This window comes from Hyla sarda, chromosome 3, assembly GCF_029499605.1.
Source record: "Hyla sarda isolate aHylSar1 chromosome 3, aHylSar1.hap1, whole genome shotgun sequence".
NCBI lineage: Eukaryota > Metazoa > Chordata > Amphibia > Anura > Hylidae > Hyla > Hyla sarda.
This window is the reverse complement of record NC_079191.1, coordinates 143538213-143560788: the sequence shown is the minus strand read 5'-3', so window position 1 is coordinate 143560788 and position 22576 is coordinate 143538213.

Genomic DNA, 22576 nt, shown 5'->3' with positions numbered 1-22576 from the left:
CTCAGGCCCTTTGAGGAAGGCACATTATTAGTAAATCGCCAGGATTACTGGATGAACAACGTCATTCCACTGCTTCATTTCCTACAACACGTTGTCACAATCTCACCCTATCGGTCCAGCTAAGACGCTTGAGAGAGGTGATGGTGCAAGGGTTAAAGCCGCCAGACCTCTGGGTATCCACTACTAGTCCCAGCAAGTCCCCAAATTAACCCTTAGATAAACGTGTTTCCACCAGAGCTGCCTTCAGAAAGGTGAGCTCATATATTTGGAGATCAAAGACCAGAGCTGATTAATTAAACATTTAATCTGATAAAACGTATCACAGTGCTATGCATAAAAATAAACAAATGACATACAGTTACAAAAATATGAAAGAGTTTAGCAAGGCAAGTTCAGAAAACAAAAGATGAAGTTCTTACAGCATGATGATATAGCAGTCCATGAGAGTGAGTTCCAGCTGTTCTTAGAATAGTCTTTTCAGCTTGTTGCACAGCCTTTTAACAACCCTTAGTCTAGCATTGTTAAATATTATATATCTGCCTTTTTGGAGGGAGACTCCATTCCCCCCTCCCCTCTGATCCCACCAGGGGGGCACCTCTGTCCCTTGCCCCCTTATCTGGTTGATTATATGATGGGACCAGAGTGTCCCTTACATCCTGCTGCTTCAGAAGAGCCTCTGACTTCAAAGGAGATGTAAACAAACAGCCAGACCCCCAATAAAATGCAATACACAAGAAGGATACACCATCTGAATGTCCTCTCACCCATGTCTTGGATAATACATAGATACAATTATAATTTATAATACACATATAGGATTTTAATAATCAGGCCTTGGGCCTGACACACGTGTTGGAAACGATGGCTGGTCAGGGTAATGGAGATGTGGCGCCTACATCTCATGGCCACATGAGCCCTGTGGGGGCTGAACTGGAGGAGGAGGGGCACAGTGGAGCACAGTTTAGGTTTCGCCAAATGGGCGGTTTTTCTAGTCATCTGACAGGAGAGGAGAAGCAGGAGCTGCCAGAGGAGCTAGAGGGTTATGAGGAAGGCGAGACAGAGGACCCAGAGGCACTGTGGCAGTATGCAGTGGAGATGGAGGCAGGGAGTCCCTCCGAGTCACTTGCACAAATGGCACGATGCATGCTACCTTACTTGCGTATTGACCACCGAATTGTCACCATACAGCAGCAGGATGACTTCTGGCTTTCCACCTTATTGGACCCTCGCTACCGCCACAAAATGGGGGCCTTCTTTACATCCACTGAGAGAGAGGACAAACTGACCTAGTACAGAGACATCATACGTAGTCAGTTGGCTGATGCCTATTGGCGCCATTGTCGATCCTCTCGCAGGTCTGAGACTTGGGGGGCCCTCTGTGCTCACTTTCCACTGCCATGGCTTGTGGGGATGGGTGGGGTGGCAGGAGCAGTACCAGCTCCATCAGCAGCAGCCTGAGTCTACAGTCGCTGATGAGTACCTTTCTTAACCCGCATAGTGAAGCAACTCATCAGCAGCAGGTAGACCTGGAGCAGGACCTGAACCAGCTGGGGGTGGTATACCTTGACATGACCATGCCAACACACCTTGAAGATCTGTTGGACTTCTGGGCAGTCAAACTTGATTTGTGGCTGCAACTAGCAGAGTTTGCCCTGGAAAAGCTGTCCTGCCCGGCCAGTAGTGTGCCATCAGAGCGGGTGTTAATGTGGTGGAGGCCATAGTAATTCCAAGGAGAACTCGTCTGTACACAAAAAATGTGGAGAGATTGACCTTTATGAAGATGAATCAGGCATGGACCAGCCAGGATTTCCACCCACCAATGTTGATGCATCAGAATAGATTGACCATGGTGTCACACCAACACTTCACAAATATGGATAGTGCCAAGCAGATTTAAGGTGCTCCTCTCCAGTTACAAACATTGCTCCGCATCAGACCTTTCATGCTTCAGCCAACTCCAGGCTGTGCCATTCAGCCACTATATGGTCTCCTTATGCTTCAGCCAACCCCCGGCTGTGCCATTCAGCCACTATATGGTCTCCTCATACTTCAGCCACCTCCAGGCTGTGGTATTCAGCCACTATATGGTCTCCTCATGCTTCAGCCAATTCCATAACATTTTTGCACCCTGTTTTGTCATTATGTAATTGGTATCAAATGCAGAAAAAGGAGTGTGAGTGATTTTATGTAATGATGTTATCAAAGAGTTTGATGAGCGTATGAAGCCTTACAACTCACAGAGTTTGTGAATATAATGTTGGAAGATGGATAAGGCCATTATCAGCACATCTGCCATAAGCACATCACTTTATATAGTGACAGACAGCTATTCTATCAAGAGAGTGTAAAAAAATAACAATGTCTAACCCAGCTTTCTAAATATAAATTTCCTAGCAGATGCAGTTCATTTTACAAAAAGAGTATACTGTATGCCAATAGTGCACTACTCTTCATATATAAGACTGTCATACATACACTCATATGGGCCCTTCTTTACTAAGAGTGGAGTGTAGGTTTCTTTGTGGGTTTTAACTCCCTACAATTTTTTTCCATGTTATTTACTAAGGTTTCCCTACATTTTCTACTTTCCCTACATTTGTTTTTTTTTTTTTACACATGCTCTGATCTGTAGGGTTTTCCTCAGCTCAAATCCACCACATTTTATGTGGAAACCTTAGTAAATATGTAGTTTTTTTGTGAAAATGTCGGGAACACGCCCCTTTTCTGAAACCACGCCCCCTTTTACCGGCGGCCATGCCCCCTTTTCGGCTTTTCTTAGCAAAATGGAGAAATTACTGGGGTTTTTTCAATTCTGGTGCAACTTCTGGCGCAAAACCTGGCGCAGACAGAATTTCTGTCGCAATGCGACAGAACCTGGCGCACAACCCGACGAAACATGTCAGGTTTGCAATAGTAAATGAGGGCCATGGTGTTTTAAAGAAGTAGTACTGTGAAAAAAAAAAGTAATTGTATTGTGCCCAGCTGCAAAAACAAAACAAACATTAACTCACCTTCCTTTGTTCCTCCTTGTGCCGCTATAGCTCTTCGGTCCTCCAGTAAGGTCTCCTTCCTTCTTCCGTGTGCACAGATTGTCACACTGCAGTCAGTGTATCGCCAGCCACAGTGATGTCCCGCCTCAGTCAGTGATAGGCTGAGTGCAGTGTTATGTAAGGAGACGGGCAGCAGGGAGAAAGTGAGGCCCAGGCTCCTTACATGACACTGCACTCAACCTATCACTGGCTGAGGAAGGACATCTCTGCGGCCGGCGATACGCTGACCACAGTGTGACAATCTGTGCACACGGAAAAAGGAGACCGGACCAGAGGACCGAACAGCTATAGCCGCGCAACGGGGGAACGGAGGAAGGTGAGTTAATGTTTGTTTTGGGTTTTTTGCAGCCCAGGCACAATACGATGAAATTTTTTTTCACAATACTACTCCTTTAACCCCTTAAGGACCCAGCCCAAATATACCTTAAGGACCCGGCCATTTTTTGAACATCTGACCACTGTCACTTTAAGCATTAATAACTCTGGGATGCTTTTACCTTTCATTCTGATTCCAAGACTGTTTTTTCGTGACATATTCTACTTTATGTTAGTGGTAAACTTTTGTCGATACTTGCATCATTTCTTGGTGAAAAATTCCAAAATTTGATGAAAAAATTGAAAATTTTGCATTTTTTTTACTTTGAAGCTCACTGCTTGTAAGGAAAATGGATATTCCAAATAAATTATACATTGATTCACATATACAATATGTCTACTTTATGTTTGCATCATAAAATTGACGTGTTTTTACTTTTGGAAGACATCAGAGGGCTTCAAAGTTCAGCAGCAATTTTCCAATTTTTCACAAAATTTTCAAAATCAGAATTTTTCAGGGACCAGTTCAGTTTTGAAGTGGATTTGAAGGGCCTTCATATTAGAAATACCCCACAAATGACCCCATTATAAAAACTGCACCCCTCAAAGTATTCAAAATGACATTCAGTAAGTGTGTTAACCCTTTAGGTGTTTCACAGGAATAGCAGCAAAGTGAAGGAGAAAATTCAAAATCTTCATTTTTTACACTCGCATGTTCTTGTAGACCCAGTTTTTGAATTTTTACAAGGGGTAATAGATGAAAAATCCCCCCAAAATTTGTAACCCAATTTCTCTCGAGTAAGGAAATACCTCGTATGTGTATGTCAAGTGTTCGGCGGGTGCACTAGAGGGCTCAGAAGGGAAGGAGCGACAATAGGATTTTGGAGAGGGAATTTTGCTGAAATGGTTTTTGGGGGGCATGTCACATTTAGGAAGCCCCTATGGTGCCAGAACAGCAGAAAACCCCAACATGGCATACCATTTTGGAAACTAGACCCCTCAAGGCACGTAACAAGGGGTCCAGTGAGCCTTAACACCCCACAGGTGTTTGACGACTTTTCGTTAAAGTCGGATGTGTAAATGAAAAAAAAAATTTTTTCACTAAAGTGCAGTTTTTCCTCCAAATTTACCATTTTTACAAAGGGTAATGGGAGAAAATGCCCCCCCCCAAATTTGTAATCCCATCTCTTCTGAGTATGGAAATACCCCATGTTAGGATGTAAAATGCTTTGCGGGCAAACTACAATGCTCAGAAGAGAAGGAGTCACATTTGGCTTTTTGAAAGCAACTTTTGCTGAAATGGTTTTTTGGGGGCATGTCGCATTTAGGAAGCCCCTGTGGTGCCAGAACAGCAAAAAATACCCACATGGCATACTATTTTGTAAACTACACCCCTCAAGGAACGTAACAAGGGGTCCGCTGAGCCTTAACACCCCACAGGTGTTTGACGACTTTTCGTAAAATTTGGATGTGTAAATGAAATTTTATTTTTTTTTTACTAAAATGCAGTTTTTCCCCAAAATTTTACATTTTTACAAGGGGTAATAGGAGAAAATGACCCCCAAAATGTGTAACCCCATTTCTTCTGAGTATGGAAATACCCCATGTTAGGACGTAAAATGCTCTGCTGGCGAACTACAATGCTCAGAAGAGGAGGAGCGCCATTGAGCTTTTGGAAAGCGAATTAGTTTGGAATGGTAGTCAGGGGCCATGTGCGTTTACAAAGCCCCCCGTGGTGCCAGAACAGTGGAACCCCCCACATGTGACCCCATTTTGGAAACTACACCCCTCACAGAATTTAATAAGGGGTGCAGTGAGTATTTACACCCCACAGAACTTTGGAACAGTGGGCTGTGCAAATGAAAAAGTTTATTTTTCATTTTTACGGACCACTGTTCCAAAAATCTGTCAGACATCTGTGGGGCGTAAATTCTCAATGTACCCCTTATTACATTACGTGAGGGGTGTAGATTCCAAAATGGGGTCACATGTGTCGGGGGTCCATTGTTCTGGCACTATGGGGGCTTTGTAAACACATGTGGCCTTCAATGCCGGACAAATTTTCTCTACAAAATCCCAATGGCGCTCCTTCTCTTCTGAGCATTGTAGTTCGCCCGCAGAGCACTTTAAATTCACATATGGGGTATGTTCTTACTCAGAAGAGATGGGTTTACAAATTTGGGGGGGCTTTTTTCCTATTTCCCGATGTGAAAATGAAAAATTTAGGGTAACACCAGCATTTTAGTGAAAAAATATAATTTTTTTCATTTTCCCATCTAACTTTAATGAAAATTCGTCAAACACCTGTGGGGTGTTCAGGCTCACTATACCCCTTGTCACGTTCGGTGAGGGGTGTAGTTTCCAAAATGGGGTCACATGTGGGTATTATTTTTTTTTGCGTTTGTCAGAACCGCTGTAAAATCAGCCACCCCTGTGCAAATCACCAATTTAGGCCTCAAATGTACATGGTGCACTCTCACTCCTGAGCCTTGTTGTGTGCCCGCAGAGCATTTTACGCACACATCTGGGGTATTTCTGTACTCAGGAGAAATTGCGTTACAAATTTTGGGGGTCTTTTTTTCCTTTTACCGCTTGTGGAAATAAAAAGTATGGGGCAACACCAGCATGTTAGTGTAAAAAAAAAAAAAAATTTACACTAACAGGCTGGTGTAGCCCCCAACTTTTCCTTTTCACAAGCGGTAAAAGGAAAAAAAGCCCCCCAAAATTTGTAGTGTAATTTCTCCTGAGTACGGAGATACCCCATATGTGGCCCTAAACTGTTTCCTTGCAATACGACAGGGCTCCGAAGTAAGAGAGCACCATGCGCATTTGAGGACTAAGTTAGGGATTGCATAGGGGTATTCTACGCCAGTGATTCCCAAGCAGGGTGCCTCCAGCTGTTGCTAAACTCCCAGCATGCCTGGACAGTCAGTGGCTGTCCAGAAATGCTGGGAGTTGTTGTTTTGCAACAGCTGGAGCCTCTGTTTTGGAAACCCTGCCGTACAAGACGTTTTAAATTGTTTATTGGGGGGGGGGACAGTGTAAGGGGTGTATATGTAGTGTTTTACCCTTTATTAGGTGTTAGTGTAGTGTAGTGTTTTTAGGGTACATTCACACTGGCGGGTTACGGTGAATTTCCCGCTAGGAGTTTGCACTGCGGCAAAAAATTTGCCGCAGCCCAAACTTGAAGCAGGAAATTTACTGTAAACCCGCCTATGTGAATGTACCCTGTACATTCACATGGGGGGGGGGGCAAACCTCCAGCTGTTTCAAAACTACAACTCCCAGCATGTACTGACAGACCGTGCATGCTGGGAGTTGTAGTTTTGCAACAGCTGGAGGCACACTGGTTGGAAAACATTCAGTTAGGTTCTGTTACCAAACTCAATATTTTCCAACCAGTGTGCCTCCAGCTGTTGCAAAACTACAACTCCCAGCATGTACTAATCACCGAAGGGCATGCTGGGAGATGTAGTTATGCAATAGCTGGAGGTACGCAACTACAACTCCCAGCATGCCGAGACAGCTGTTTGCTTTCTGGGCATGCTGGGAATTGCAGTTTTGCAACATCTGGAGAGCTACAGTTTTTAGACCACTGCACAGTGATCTCCAAACTGTGGACCTCCAGATGTTGCAAAACTACAACTCCCAGCATGTCCAGACAACAAACAGCTATGTGGGCATGCTAGGAGTTGTAGTTTTGCAACATCTGGAGGGTTATAGTTTAGAGACCACTGTATAGTGGTCTCAAACTGCAGCCCTCCAGCTGTTGCAAAACTACATATTCCAGCATGCCCAAACAGCTGTTTGGGCATGCTGGGAGTTGTAGTTTTGCAACATCTGGAGGGCTACAGTTAGAGACCACGGTCTCAGACTGTAGCCCTCCAGATCTACTTACCGGCTTCCGTAGTATCCCGGCAGCCGTCCTCTTCAGATGCACGTGACGCCGCCCGCCGATCAACGTCGCCGCAGCCTCCGGACGGGTAAGTGGACGTCGGCGCCCGGTCCCCTTCGGTTCCCCGTTCGGCCCCGCCTATTGTGGGAGGGCAGGACGGGGAAAACGAAAGTTAACCCCCCCGCCCCCGGTCTGCTATTGGTCGTTGCCTCTGACGATCAATAGCAGACCAATAGCAGGGATAGGAGGGGTGGCAACCCTGCCACCTCACTCCTATGCCTACAGGGGGGATCGTGGGTGTCTTGGACAACCGCGATCCCCCTTCTATTCCGGGTCACCGGGTCACAATAGACCCGTATGACCCGGAATGGGCGCAAATCGCAAGTGTGAATTCACTTGCGATTTGCGCCGATCGCCGACGTGGGGGGGTCTGATGACCCCCCTGGGCATTTGCACGGGGTGCCTGCTGATTGATATCAGCAGTCACCCCGGCCCGGTCCCCGCCCGGCGCGCGGCGGGGACCGAAATTCCCACGGGCGTATGGTTACGCCCTGGGTCCTTAAGTACCAGGACGTCAAGGCATATCCATACGCCCTAGGTCCTTAAATGGTCAAAAAGGAAGGTAAAAAAGTAAAGGCGTGTAGTTAAAGTAAAGCTACATTCACACCACATTTTTGCATCTGTTTCACTGTTTTCACTACAGTCTGTTTAATTTTGCTGTCTACAAAACATAGCCATGCTATTGTGTATGCCTAAAAATACTTTAGATACTTTAAGGTCAGCCTCATCCACCATTTTACCAGCTGCTTGCTCAATATGTTAATACTATATTTAATATTTATAGTTATGGTTATCTCAAAGAAAAAGTTATACAGAACACTGGTTAAAGTGTCTAATGAAATTGGCAAGCATGTACAGCACACAAATGAACACCAAAAATTATAAATGTTCATAAAAATCATGCCTTTTATCATATATATCCCCAGTATGGTATGCCCCTCATTTCTTGTCCCCAGCATAGTCTCTAATGTGATTCACTAAGTATTACTAGAAGAATAAAAAGCTTTCCGCACTCACCGCACAGTCTACGACTCGAAGCTCCTGTTCAGGGACGCCGGCAGTTCAGGGGCAGCATCTGATGCATAGCGTATAATAGAGGCATAATCTTATCTGATTCACAATGCTTAGCAATACTCTCTATCCTATTCCTGGTTCCCAGAACTGGTTCCTAGTCCATAGAATAGGTCACTATCTCAATCCTGTTCCTAGAATGACTCCCTTTTATCCCATAATCAAGGACACCCCCTACATTGTACTTTCCTGTAATTAAATGCAAATATATGTGAATAGACACAGCTGGTGATGTTACCAATGTGCGCCAAACCAAGGAGAAATATAGAAGCAGAGAAGAGATAAGGATTTATTTCTAAGCAGAAAGGCTTTATAGTGTTTTAAAGTTAACATGAAACATAAAACATGGTTTTTTGATGCATAGTTTGTCCCGACACTTCACTCTTCATCATCAAAAAAATACCGAAACTTTGAAATTAATTATTCTAGAAACTATCCCCCATTCATTTACCTAACAGAATACAAAGATTAAATAATCGTGAATCCTTCTGGATTCACAAACTACATACCTGGCACCCTCAAGGTTTTAATGAATGTATCGATACAGTTAAATAATCTGATAATTTAGGGTTTAAAAATTTCCCATTTTTTCTTATGGATTAATCTCCAAAATATTATACCTTGATCTATTTTTTCCTCGTTCCTTCTGTGCTGTTCACCCTGGAGCGCCCCACTGTGTATTTATTATTCCTTTTGTTTTATTTTCTAAGTTCCGTTTGTTTTTCCCTTCCTTTCTGCATATAGATACTTCTGTATTTTTTAATTATTTATTGTTTGTAAATTTGGATCTCTTTACGAATATTCACACCATGCGTTTTCGCCGGGTGCTGTATTTAATACCGCACTAGTCATTCTAGTTCATCTTTTTCACTTTTCTCCAAGTAGTGTTCATACATCCCCTTCTGGTCAGTTGCGATTTGGTTTACCGCACTGTTTATTATTTATTATTTATTTTAATAAGGCAGCGATATACAAAAAAAAAAAAAAAAAAACATTTTTATTTTTTATCCTTTGAATTAACATACATAACTCTTTATATCATATACATTTTTCGAAATAATATCCAACTTGCGTTGTTGAATGCCGCACCGGTGACTAAGCGGTGTGACTCCTTGAGTCGCTTGTAGTGTTATATTCACACCACATGCGATAATTATACTATATATATATAATACAATAAGATTGCATTGTGCTTTTATATTGCTGTTTTATTATTATTATTATTATTGTGACTTTTGTTTGCCTATTTATATTTATTTATATCTATTTATATATTTTTCATACATTGTCACATCTATATGTGGATATGTTATTCTATGTAACAACTCTTTCAAAAAGCACTCTAATGGTTTATTCCTGGAGGTATATATATCTGTTACCAGCCTTCCCCTGTCATGCCTGATGAAGCTGCGCATGCGCAGCGAAATGCGTTGCATCTAATAAATCCATTGATTTTACTTGGCTGCCTGATGGTTCCTCTCTGCGCCAGACAAACTCCTGACTCCCTGGTCATTCGGTTTTGATTTTACTCTCACCCAGGAGGGCTGCAGTGGACCTTCTTCCATATCTCTTCTGCTCTTAACCTTGTTGTGTGTGGGCGCACAACCAACTTTGGTAAGCGGCTTGGGAATCACCGTCCCCTACCCCCACCTGCAAGATCTACTGATCCCGCACATGAGGCGCCTTCCTTCCTTTCTCTATGAAACATAAAGGGGGAGATTTATCAAGGAATTTAGAGCTAATTTTTTTTCTTACAAAAGACACAAAAAGTCGCATGTGCGCCTAAGCAATTTTTTGTGCGACTTTTGGCTGTAAGCAAAAAACTACAGAAGAGCTTGCCCAAGCAAATTTCAGTTTTCACTTTGCAGTGGTCAGGTATTTATCAAGTGCAAAAGTTGCACAAATAGTCTCAACCGCCTCCAAAGCAGCGTAAATGTAAGTCAGCCTGGACCTGGCTTACAAAACTTGCTTAGGAGAGCGGGATTTCATATTTCCCGTTGGGAGCCGAGACCACGGCTCTTGCGGGAAATATGAAATCACAGCCGTACAAAGGAGCCCCGGCTGGCATCACTTTGTAGCCACCCGGGCTCCGTCTCATCCCCACTACCCACCCTACCCTGTTTTTCATGCCCCAGCTACACATCAGACCAGCCCCCTCCCCCCTCATCTCAGCAGACCAGCTCCCCCTGTCATCACCCGCCGCCCGCCCCAGCTTATCTATTCCCTCCGGCCTGGTCATCTCCTACCTGCCTCTTTCGACCCTCACTCACCCACCCACCCCACATATTACCCCCGGCCGCTCTTCTCCCCCTCCTTCCGCTCCTGACCCCACCCCCGCTCATCTTTACCTCGCCGCCGCTCCACACCTCCCACCCACTGGCTAGCTGTTACAAGACTACAACTCCCAGCATGCCTTTTCCGTGAGGACATGATGGGAGTTGTAGTTGCAATGGCTGGTAGTTGCGGGCGGGCGGGTTGCCAGGGAGCGGAGCCTGCCCTCTCCCAGGAAAATTAAATGACAGTACTACACTGTAATTTCATATTTCCCGGCCTTAACTGTGATTGGCTAGGTCTCAGCCAATCACGGCTCAGGCCAGGATATATGAAATTACAGTGTAGTTTCATATTCTTGGAAACTGGCCAGCTCCGCTCCCCGGCCACCCACCCACTCGAAACTACCAGCCATTGCAACTACAACCCCAGCATGTCCTTACTGAAAGGACATGCTGGGAGTTGTAGTCATAACGGCTAGCGGGCCGGTGGTAGTTGCGGGCGGGTGGCCGGGAAGCGGAGTTGGGCAGTTCCCAAGAATATGAAACTACACTGTAATTTCATAGATCCCGGCCTGAGTTGTGATTGGCCAAGACCGACGCTCCAATCACAGCTCAGGCCGGGAAATTGGAATTACAGTGTAGTTTCATTTTCCTGGGAGCCGGCCGGCTCCGCTCCTTGTCCAACTACCACTGGCCCTCTAGTCGTTGTGACTATAACTCCCAGCATGTCCTCACTGTTAGGGCATGCTGGGAGTTGTAGTCTTGCAACAGCCAGTTGGCGGGTGGCCAGGGAGCTGCTGGTGCTTCTAGCTGTTGCTAAACTACAACTCCCATCATGGGAGTTGTAGTTTACAGTGGGCGTGCCTCCAGCTGTTGCTAAACTACAACTCCCATGATGGGAGTTGTAGTTTAGCAACAGCTAGAAGCACCAGCAGAGTGCCAGTTAAGGAACGGGGTGCCCACAGCTGTTGCTAAACTACAACTCCCATGACGGGAGTTGTAGCCTAGAATCGGGGTACCTCCAGCTGTTGCTAAACTACAACTCCCATGATCGGAGTTGTAGTTTAGAATTGGGGTGCCTCCAGCTGTTGCTAAACTACAACTCCCATGACTGGAGTTGTAGTTTAGAATCGGGGTGCCTCCAGCTGTTGCTAAACTACAACTCGCATAACGGGAGTTGTCGTTAAGGAACGGGTGCCTCCAGCTGTTGCTAAACTACAATTCCCATAACGGGAGTTGTCGTTAAGGAACGGGTGCCTCCAGCTGTTGCTAAACTACAATTCCCATGACGGGAGTTGTAGCTTAGAATCGAGGTACCTCCAGCTGTTTCTAAACTACAACTCCCATGACGGGAGTTGTAGTTAAGGAACGGGGAGCCTCCAGCTGTTGCTAAACTACAACTCCCATTACGGGAGTCGTAGTTTAGAATTGGGTGCCTCCAGTTGTTTCTAAATTACAATTCCCATAACGGGAGTTGTCGTTAAGGAACGGGTGCCTCCAGCTGTTGCTAAACTACAATTCCCATGAAGGGAGTTGTAGCTTAGAATCGAGGTACCTCCAGCTGTTTCTAAACTACAACTCCCATGACGGGAGTTGTAGTTAAGGAACGGGGAGCCTCCAGCTGTTGCTAAACGACAACTCCCATGACGGGAGTTGTAGTTTAGAATCGGGGTGCCTCCAGTTGTTGCTAAACTACAATTCCCATGACAGGAGTTGTAGTTTAGAATTGGGTGCCTCCAGCTGTTGCTAAACTACAACTCCCATGAAGGAAGTTGTAGTTTACAAACAGCGAGACTCCAGCTGTTGCTAAATTACCACTTAAATCTTTCCCAGACAGCCGAAGGCTGTCTGGAAATGATGGGGGTAGTAGTTTAGCAACAGCTGGTGACTCCATTTTTGGAAACGCTGGTTTATGGGCATTTTTCCTAAGGGAGGGCACCATGAATGTAACTGTGGTTTGTCCCGGTACCGTATCCTATACATTACCTATATAGAGGTCCCCAAAGTCAGAGTCCCTAGGACATCGGGGTCCCTCGTCTAGTTTTCCCCTTGTCACCTCTCACTTAGTCAGTACATATATAGTATTTCTATTTGATATTTATATAACTATAGGCATAGAAATGTATATATTTAGTTATGTACCTGTTCGCAGCATAGCAGGACCTGCGGGTCATGTGATCAGGTAGAAACTCTATGGTTTTTTCTTTAGGACCTTTGGATGTTCCCGTGACGTATGCAACCACCATGCATTGTAACGGTGAGTGACAGCTGACACGGACCAATCCAAAACGGCCCTTCCTCTGTCCATATAAGGGAGCGGCGGCCAACACTTAGTCTCTCTTTCCTCGTGGGCTGCTGATGAAGGAGGATCTGCACAGCTGTCATCAGCAGTGACTAGGCCCAAGGCTTGCGGCCACGGCCATCTCACAAAACTGTGAGTTATCTCAATCCCTGTTAACTCTGCAAGATCCCTGGACCTAAACAGACCCCTAAATCTGGATGGATCTCTGCACCAATCCTAATTCTAATAATCCTTTGGATAAGTCAATGGTCCGCAGCATCTGTCAATCACTGCTGTGCTGTATAGAAACTGTATTGCTAAGACTGTTGCTGTTAATTGGATGTACCGCAAGTACCTCAGTAAAGTTTATGCAAGTTCAAGTTCACCTCTATTGTGGACCTTCATTAATTTAAGCACACACCTATCGTTTCTGGGAAGGGTGGCGATAGGCTGAAGATGTACCTCAGCGTATTAACCCTCAACCTGGCGTCACGAGTGACAGGGGTTAAATTAACCCCTCATATACCGAAGCAACACCCCAACTACACTACACCCCAAGGCAGTTACCACATAACCAATTTTCCGTATTTCTTTCTTATTTCAGATCAGTGTATGCAAAAGACTTCTTTGGATTCGGAGGACTGCGTCGATGACCAGCATTTTGTAGTTTAATATTCATAAAATGGTTAGCGAGGGCTTGTGGGGGAGTGTTTTTTGGAATAAACGTTTTTAAGTTGTGTTTTTCTTTCATTTACTTAACAGGCTTAGTAGTGGAAGCCGTCTTATAGACGGAATCCATTACTAACTCGGAGCTTAACATTAGCCATTATACCAACAGGCCCGGAGTGTCAAAAATGGCACTTCCGGGCCTAGGTGGTAACAGGCTGGAGTTATTTAGGCTGGGGAGGACCAGTAACAATGGTCCTCGCCCACCCTGGTAATGTCAGGCTGTTTAGTTGGTATCTGGCTAAGAATAAAAAATAGGGAGAAATCCATGCATTTAAAAAAAAAATTTTTAACCTCTTAAGGACGCAGGGCGTACATGTATGACCTGTGCCCGGTCCCGGTGTTTAACCCCTTAAGGACCGAGCCCTTTTTCACCTTAAGGACCGTAGCGTTTTTTGCAATTCTGACCACTGTCACTTTAAACATTTATAACTCTGGAATGCTTTTAGTTATCATTCTGATTCCAAGATTGTTTTTTCGAGACATATTCTACTTTAACTTAGTGGTAAAATTTTATGGTAACTTGCATCCTTTCTTGGTGAAAAATCACCAAATTTGATGAAAAAAATGAAAATTTTGCATTTTCCTAACTTTGAAGCTCTCTGCTTGTAAGGAAAATGGATATTCAAAATATATTTTTTTGGGGTTCACATATACAATATGACTACTTTATGTTTGCATCATAAAATTTATGAGTTTTTACTTTTGGAAGACACCAGAGGGCTTCAAAGTTCAGCAGCAATTTTTAAATTTTTCACAAAATTTTCAAACTCGCTATTTTTCATGGACCAGTTCAGGTTTGAAGTGGATTTGAAGGGCCTTCATATTAGAAATACCCCATAAAAGACCCCATTATAAAAACTACACCCCCCAAAGTATTCAAAATGACATTCAGTAAGTGTATTAACCCTTTAGGTGTTTCACAGGAATAGCAGCAAAGTGAAGGAGAAAATTCAAAATATTCATTTTTTACACTCGCATGTTCTTGTAGACCCAATTTTTGAATTTTTGCAAGGGGTAAAAAGGAGAAAATTTTTACTTGTATTTGAAACCCAATTTCTCTCGAGTAAGCACATACCTCATTTGTCTATGTTAATTGTTCAGTGGGCGCAGTAGAGGGCTCAGAAGTGAAGGAGCGACAAATGGTTTTTGGGGGGCATGTCACCTTTAGGAAGCCCCTATGGTGCCAGGACAGCAAAAAAACACACATGGCATACCATTTTGGAAACTAGACCCCTCAGGGAACGTAACAAGGGGTAAAGTGAACCTTAATACCCCACAGGTGTTTCACGACTTTTGCATATGTAAAAAAAAAAATTTTTTTTTTACCTAATATGCTTGGTTTCCCAAAATTTTTACATTTTTAAAAAGGGTAATAGCAGAAAATACCCCCCAAAATTTGAAGCCCAATTTCTTCCGATTCAGAAAACACCCCATATGGGGGTGAAAAGTGCTCTGCTGGCGCACTACAGGTCTCAGAAGAGAAGGAGTCACATTTGGCTTTTTGAAAGCAAATTTTACTCTGGGGGCATGCCGCATTTAGGAAGCCCCTATGGTGCCAGAACAGCAAAAAAAAAAAACATGGCATACCATTTTGGAAACTAGACCCCTCGGGGAACATAACAAGGGGTAATGTGAACCTTAATACCCTACAGGTGTTTCACGACTTTTGCATATGTGAAATTTTTTTTTTTTTACCTAAAATGCTTGGTTTCCCAAAATTTTTACATTTTTAAAAAGTGTAATAGCAGAAAACACCCCCCAAAATTTGAAGCCCAATTTCTCCCGATTCAGAAAACACCCCATATGGGGGTGAAAAGTGCTCTGCTGGCGCACTACAGGTCTCAGAAGAGAAGGAGTCACATTTGGCTTTTTGAAAGCAAATTTTGCTCTGGGGGCATGCCGCATTTAGGAAGCCCCTATGGTGCCAGGACAGCAAAAAAAAAACACATGGCATACCATTTTGGAAACTAGACCCCTCGGGGAACGTAACAAGGGGTTAAGTGAACCTTTATACCCCACAGGTGTTTCATGACTTTTGTATATGTAAAAAAAAAATTTTTTTTTTTACCTAAAATGCTTGTTTTCCCAAAAAGTTTACATTTTTATAAAAGGGTAATAGCAGAAAATACCCCACAAAATTTGAAGCCCAATTTCTCTCGAATACGGCGATACCCCATATGTGGCCCTAAACTGTTGCCTTGAAATACGACAGGGCTCCAAAGTGAGAGTGCCATGCGCATTTGAGGCCTAAATTAGGGATTGCATAGGGGTGGACATAGGGGTATTCTACGCCAGTGATTCCCAAACAGGGGGCCTCCAGCTGTTATAAAACTCCCAGCATGCCTGGACAGTCAGTGGCTATCTGGCAATACTGGGAGTAGTTGTTTTGCAACCGCTGGAGGCTCCGTTTTGGAAACAGTGACGTACCGGACGTTTTTCATTTTTATTGGGGAGGGGAGGGGGCTGTGTAGGGGTATGTGTATATGTAGTGTTTTTTACTTTTTATTTTATTGTGTGTTAGTGTAGTGTAGTGTTTTTAGGGTACAGTCGCACGGGCGGGGGTTCACAGTAGTTTCTCACTGGCAGTTTGAGCTGCGACAGAAAATTTGCCGCAGCTCAAACTTGCAGCCGGATACTTACTGTAATCCTCCGCCCATGTGAGTGTACCCTGTACGTTCACATTGGGGGGGGGGAAACATCCAGCTGTTGCAAAACTACAACTCCCAGCATGTACGGTCTATCAGTGCATGCTGGGAGTTGTAGTTTTGCAACAGCTGGAGACACACAGGTTGTGAAACACCGAGTTTGGTAACAAACTCAGTGTTTTGCAACCAGTGTGCCTTCAGCTGTTGCAAAAGCTACAACCCCCAGCATGTACGGACAGGTCTTGTAGTTATGCAACAGCCGGAGGCATACTACATTGGCTGGGGATGCTGGGGATTGTAGTTATGCAACAGCTGGAGACACACTGGTTTACTACTTAACTCAGTGTGCCTTCAGCTGTTGCAAAACTACAACTCAGCAGTCACCGACAGCCAACGGGCATGCTGGGAGTTGTAGTTATGCAACCACCAGATGCACCACTACAACTCCCAGCATGCACTTTAGCTGATTGTGCAAGCTGGGAGTTGTAGTTACACAACAGCTGAAGGTATACTTTTCCATAGAAAGAATGTGCCTCCAGCTGTTGCAAAACTACAAGTCCCAGCATGCCCATAAGGGAATGCTGGGAGTTGTGGTGGTCTGCCTCCTGCTGTTGAATAACTACAGCTCCCAGCATGCCCTTGTTGCATGCTGGGAGCTGTTGCTAAGCAACAGCAGGAGGCTGTCACTCACCTCCAACGATCCACACTGCAGGACTGTCTCTCGCCGCCACCGCCGTCGCTCCTGGGGCCCCGATCCCAACAGGGACGCCGGGGATCGGGGTCCCCAGCACCCGGGGTCTTCTGCCCGCACCCGCTCACATCCTCCGGAAGAGGGGCGGAGCGGGTTGCGGGAGTGACACCCGCAGCAGGCGCCCTGATTGGTCGGCCGGTAATCCGGCCGACGAATCAGGGCGATCGTGAGGTGGCACCAGTGCCACCTCACCCCTGCAGGCTCTGGCTGTTCGGGGCCGTCTCTGATGGCCCCGATCAGCCAGTAATTCCGGGTCATCGGGTCACTGGAGACCCGATTGACCCGGAATCCGCCGCAGATCGCTGGACTGAATTGTCCAGCGATCTGCGGCAATCGCCGACATGGGGGGACATAATGACCCCCCTGGGCGATATGCCGGGATGCCTGCTGAACGATTTCAGCAGGCATCCGGCTCCGGCTAGCGGTGGGGGCCGGAAATGCTCAGGACGTATCCATACGCCCTCGGTCCTTAAGGACTTGGAAACGGGGGCGTATGGATACGCCCTATGTCCTTAAGGGGTTAAAACAGGGCCACTTCGTGACCCTGTATCACACCAAGTCGGTCCTGGCTGCTAAAGATAGCCGGGACCCTGGGCTTATAGCGCACAGCACAGATCATTGTGCCGCATGCTATTAACCCTTCAGATGTGGCGATCAAATTTGCTGCATCCAAAATGAAAGCAAAAGTTTCCCGGCAGCTCAGTCGGGCTGATTGGGACGATCGTGATAAAATCGTGATGTCCTGATCAGCTAGGACGCGAGCAGAGGTCCCCTTACCTGGCACCATTGTGTCCGATCGACGTTTGATTGCTCCAAGCCTGAGCTACAGGCTTGAGCAATCGAGCCCCTAGAACACTGATCCATGCAAAGCTATTGCTTTGCAGGGATCAGGATAAAAGATCAGTGTGTGCAGTGTTATAGCCCCCAATGGGAGCTATAATACTGCAAAAAAAAAAGTGAAAAAAAATTTATAAAGGTCATTTAACCCCTTTCCTAATAAAAGTTTGAATCACCCACCTTTTCCCATAAAAAAAAAACTCTGTAAATAAAAATAAAAATAAACATATGTGTATCGCCGTGTGCGTAAATGTTCGAACTATAAAAAGATATAATTAACTAAATTGCACGGTCAATGGCGTATGTGCAAAAAAAATTCCAAAGTCCAAAATAGCTTATATTTGGTCACTTTTTATATTATAAAAAAATGATTAAAAAGCGATCAAAAAGTCAGATCAATGCAAAAATGGTACCAATAAAAACTTCAGAACACGGTGCAAAAAAATTAGCCTTCATTCCGTCCCATACATGGAAAAATAAAAAAGTTATAGGGGTCAGAAGATGACAATTTAAACATATACTGTCACGATGCCGGCTGGCAGGAGGTGGATCCTCTGTGCCAGAGAGGGATTGGCGTGGACCGTGCTAGTGGACCGGTTCTAAGTCACTACTGGTGTTCACCAGAGCCCGCCGCAAAGCGGGATGGACTTGCTGCGGCGGTAGTGACCAGGTCGTATCCACTAGCAACGGCTCAACCTCTCTGACTGCTGAAGATAGGCGCGGTACAAGGGAGTAGACAGAAGCAAGGTCGGACGTAGCAGAAGGTCGGGGCAGGCAGCAAGGATCGTAGTCAGGGGCAACGGCAGGAGGTCTGGAACACAGGCTAGGAACATACAAGGGAACGCTTTCACTGGCACAATGGCAACAAGATCCGGCGAGGGAGAGCAGGGGAAGTGAGGTATACATAAGGAGTGCACAGGTGAACACACTGATTAGAACCACTGCGCCCTAGGGAGCGGGGCCGCGCGCGCCGGGACAGGACCGACGGAGAGCGAGTCAGGTACGGGAGCCGGGGTGCGCATCGCGAGCGGGCGCCACCCGTATCGCGAATCGCATCCCGGCTGGAGGCGGTATCGCAGCGCACCCGGTCAGTGGATCTGACCGGGGCGCTGCGGGAGCGAGAGTGTAGCGAGCGCTCCGGGGAGGAGCGGGGACCCGGAGCGCTCGGCGTAACAGTACCCCCCCCCCCTTGGGTCTCCCCCTCTTCTTGGAGCCTGAGAACCTGAGGACCAGACTTTTATCTAGGATATTGTCCTCAGGTTCCCAGGATCTCTCTTCAGGACCACAGCCCTCCCAGTCAACCAAAAAGAAGGTTTTTCCTCTGACCTTTTTGGAGGCCAGTATCTCCTTTACAGGAAAGATGTCTGAAGAACCGGAGACAGGAGTGGGAGAGATAAGTTTAGGAGAGAAACGGTTGATGATGAGTGGTTTAAGAAGAGAAACGTGAAAGGCATTAGGAATACGAAGAGAAGGAGGGAGAAGAAGTTTATAAGAGACAGGATTAATCTGGCACAAAATTTTGAAAGGACCAAGATAGCGTGGTCCCAATTTGTAGCTGGGAACACGGAAGCGGACATATTTAGCGGAGAGCCATACCTTGTCTCCGGGAGAAAAAATGGGGGGAGCTCTTCTTTTCTTATCAGCAAACTTCTTCATGCGTGATGAAGCCTGTAAGAGAGAATTTTGGGTCTCTTTCCATATGGTGGAAAGATCACGAGTTATTTCATCCACAGCGGGCAAACCAGAGGGCAAGGGAGTAGGGAGGGGGGGAAGAGGGTGACGGCCGTACACCACGAAAAATGGGGATTTGGAAGAAGATTCCGAAACTCTGAAGTTATACGAGAATTCGGCCCATGGTAGAAGATCTGCCCAGTCATCCTGGCGGGAGGAAAGAAAATGCCGTAAATAATCACCCAGGACCTGGTTAATTCTTTCTACTTGCCCATTGGATTGAAGATGATAAGCAGAAGAAAAGTTTAATTTAATCTTGAGTTGTTTACAGAGAGCCCTCCAGAATTTTGACACGAATTGGACGCCTCTATCCGAGACGATCTGCGTGGGCAACCCGTGAAGACGAAAAATGTGTACAAAAAATTGTTTTGCCAACTGAGGCGCAGAAGGAAGACCAGGAAGAGGGATGAAATGTGCCATCTTGGAGAATCGATCAACGACCACCCAAACAACAGTGTTGCCACGGGATGAGGGTAAGTCTGTAATAAAGTCCATACCAATCAGAGACCAAGGTTGTTCGGGAACAGGCAGAGGATGAAGAAGACCAGCGGGCTTCTGGCGAGGAGTCTTATCCCGGGCACAGACAGTGCAGGCCCGCACAAAATCAACAACATCCGTCTCCAGAGTCGGCCACCAATAGAAACGAGAGATGAGTTGCACGGATTTCTTGATGCCCGCATGGCCTGCGAGATGGGAGGAGTGACCCCATTTGAGGATTCCGAGGCGTTGGCGTGGAGTGACGAAGGTCTTCCCTGGAGGAGTTTGCCTGATGGAAGCTGGAGAAGTGGAGATCAGGCAGTCAGGAGGAATGATGTGTTGCAGAGAGAGCTCTACTTCCGAGGCATCCGAGGAACGAGAGAGAGCATCGGCCCTAATGTTCTTATCGGCAGGGCGAAAGTGAATTTCAAAATTAAACCGGGCAAAGAACAGAGACCACCTGGCCTGGCGAGGATTCAGCCGTTGGGCAGACTGGAGATAGGAGAGATTTTTGTGATCGGTGTAAATAATAACTGGAAATCTTGATCCCTCCAGCAGATGCCTCCATTCCTCAAGTGCTAATTTAATGGCTAGTAGCTCTCGATCCCCGATGGAGTAGTTCCTCTCCGCCGGAGAGAAGGTCCTAGAAAAAAAACCACAAGTAACAGCATGCCCGGAAGAATTTTTTTGTAGAAGGACCGCTCCCGCTCCTACTGAGGAGGCATCTACCTCCAATAGGAAGGGTTTAGATGGGTCAGGTCTGGAGAGCACGGGAGCAGAAGAAAAGGCAGACTTGAGCTGTTTAAAGGCGTCTTCCGCTTGAGGAGGCCATGACTTAGGATTGGCATTCTTTTTGGTTAAAGCCACGATAGGAGCCACAATGGTGGAAAAATGTGGAATAAATTGTCTGTAATAATTGGCGAACCCCAAAAAACGTTGGATAGCACGGAGTCCGGAGGGGCGTGGCCAATTTAAGACGGCAGAGAGTTTGTCTGGATCCATTTGTAGTCCCTGGCCAGAGACCAAGTATCCTAGGAAAGGAAGAGATTGACATTCAAACAGACATTTCTCCAACTTGGCATAAAGTTGATTGTCACGAAGTCTCTGAAGAACCATGCGGACATGCTGGCGGTGTTCTTCTAGGTTGGCAGAAAAAATCAGGATATCGTCCAGATACACAACAACACAGGAATATAAGAGATCACGAAAAATTTCATTAACAAAGTCTTGGAAGACGGCAGGGGCGTTGCACAGGCCAAAGGGCATGACCAGATACTCAAAGTGTCCATCTCTAGTGTTAAATGCCGTTTTCCATTCATCCCCCTCTCTGATGCGGATGAGATTATAAGCACCTCTTAAGTCCAGTTTGGTAAAGATGTGGGCACCTTGGAGGCGATCAAAGAGTTCAGAGATAAGAGGTAGAGGGTAGCGGTTCTTTACCGTGATTTTGTTAAGACCGCGGTAGTCAATGCAAGGGTGTAGGGAGCCATCTTTTTTGGACACAAAGAAAAATCCGGCTCCGGCAGGAGAGGAGGATTTGCGGATAAAGCCCTTTTTTAAATTTTCCTGGATGTACTCAGACATAGCAAGAGTCTCTGGGGCGGACAGAGGATAAATTCTGCCCCGGGGTGGAGTAGTGCCCGGGAGGAGGTCAATAGGACAGTCATAAGGCCTGTGAGGAGGAAGAGTCTCAGCTTGTTTTTTGCAAAACACATCAGCAAAGTCCATATAGGCCTTAGGGAGACCGGTTACAGGGGGAACCACAGGATCACGGCAGGGAGTACTGGTAACCGGTTTAAGGCAGTCCTTGAAACAAGAGGTACCCCAACTCTTGATCTCCCCTGTGGACCAATCCAGGGTTGGGGAATGGTGTTGAAGCCAGGATAGTCCAAGGAGAATTTCGGAAGTGCAATTGGAGAGAACCAAAAACTCAATTCTTTCGTGATGAGGTCCGATGCACATTAGGAGGGGTTCCGTGCGGTAACGCACGGCACAGTCCAATCTTTCATTGTTAACGCAATTGATGTAAAGAGGTCTGGCGAGACTGGTCACTGGGATGTTGAACCTGTTGATGAGAGAGGCCAAAATAAAGTTTCCTGCAGATCCGGAATCCAAGAAGGCCATAGTAGAGAAGGAGAAGGTAGATGCAGATATCCGCACAGGCACAGTAAGACGTGGAGAAGCAGAGTAGACATCAAGGACTGTCTCACTTTTGTGCGGAGTCTGCGTACGTCTTTCCAGGCGGGGAGGACGGATAGGACAATCCTTCAGGAAGTGTTCGGTACCGGCACAGTACAGGCAGAGATTCTCCATGCGGCGTCGTGTCCTCTCTTGAGGTGTCAGGCGAGACCGGTCAACTTGCATAGCCTCCACGGCGGGAGGCACAGGAACGGATTGCAGAGGACCAGAGGAGAGAGGAGCCGGGGAGAAAAAACGCCTCGTGCGAACAAAGTCCATATCC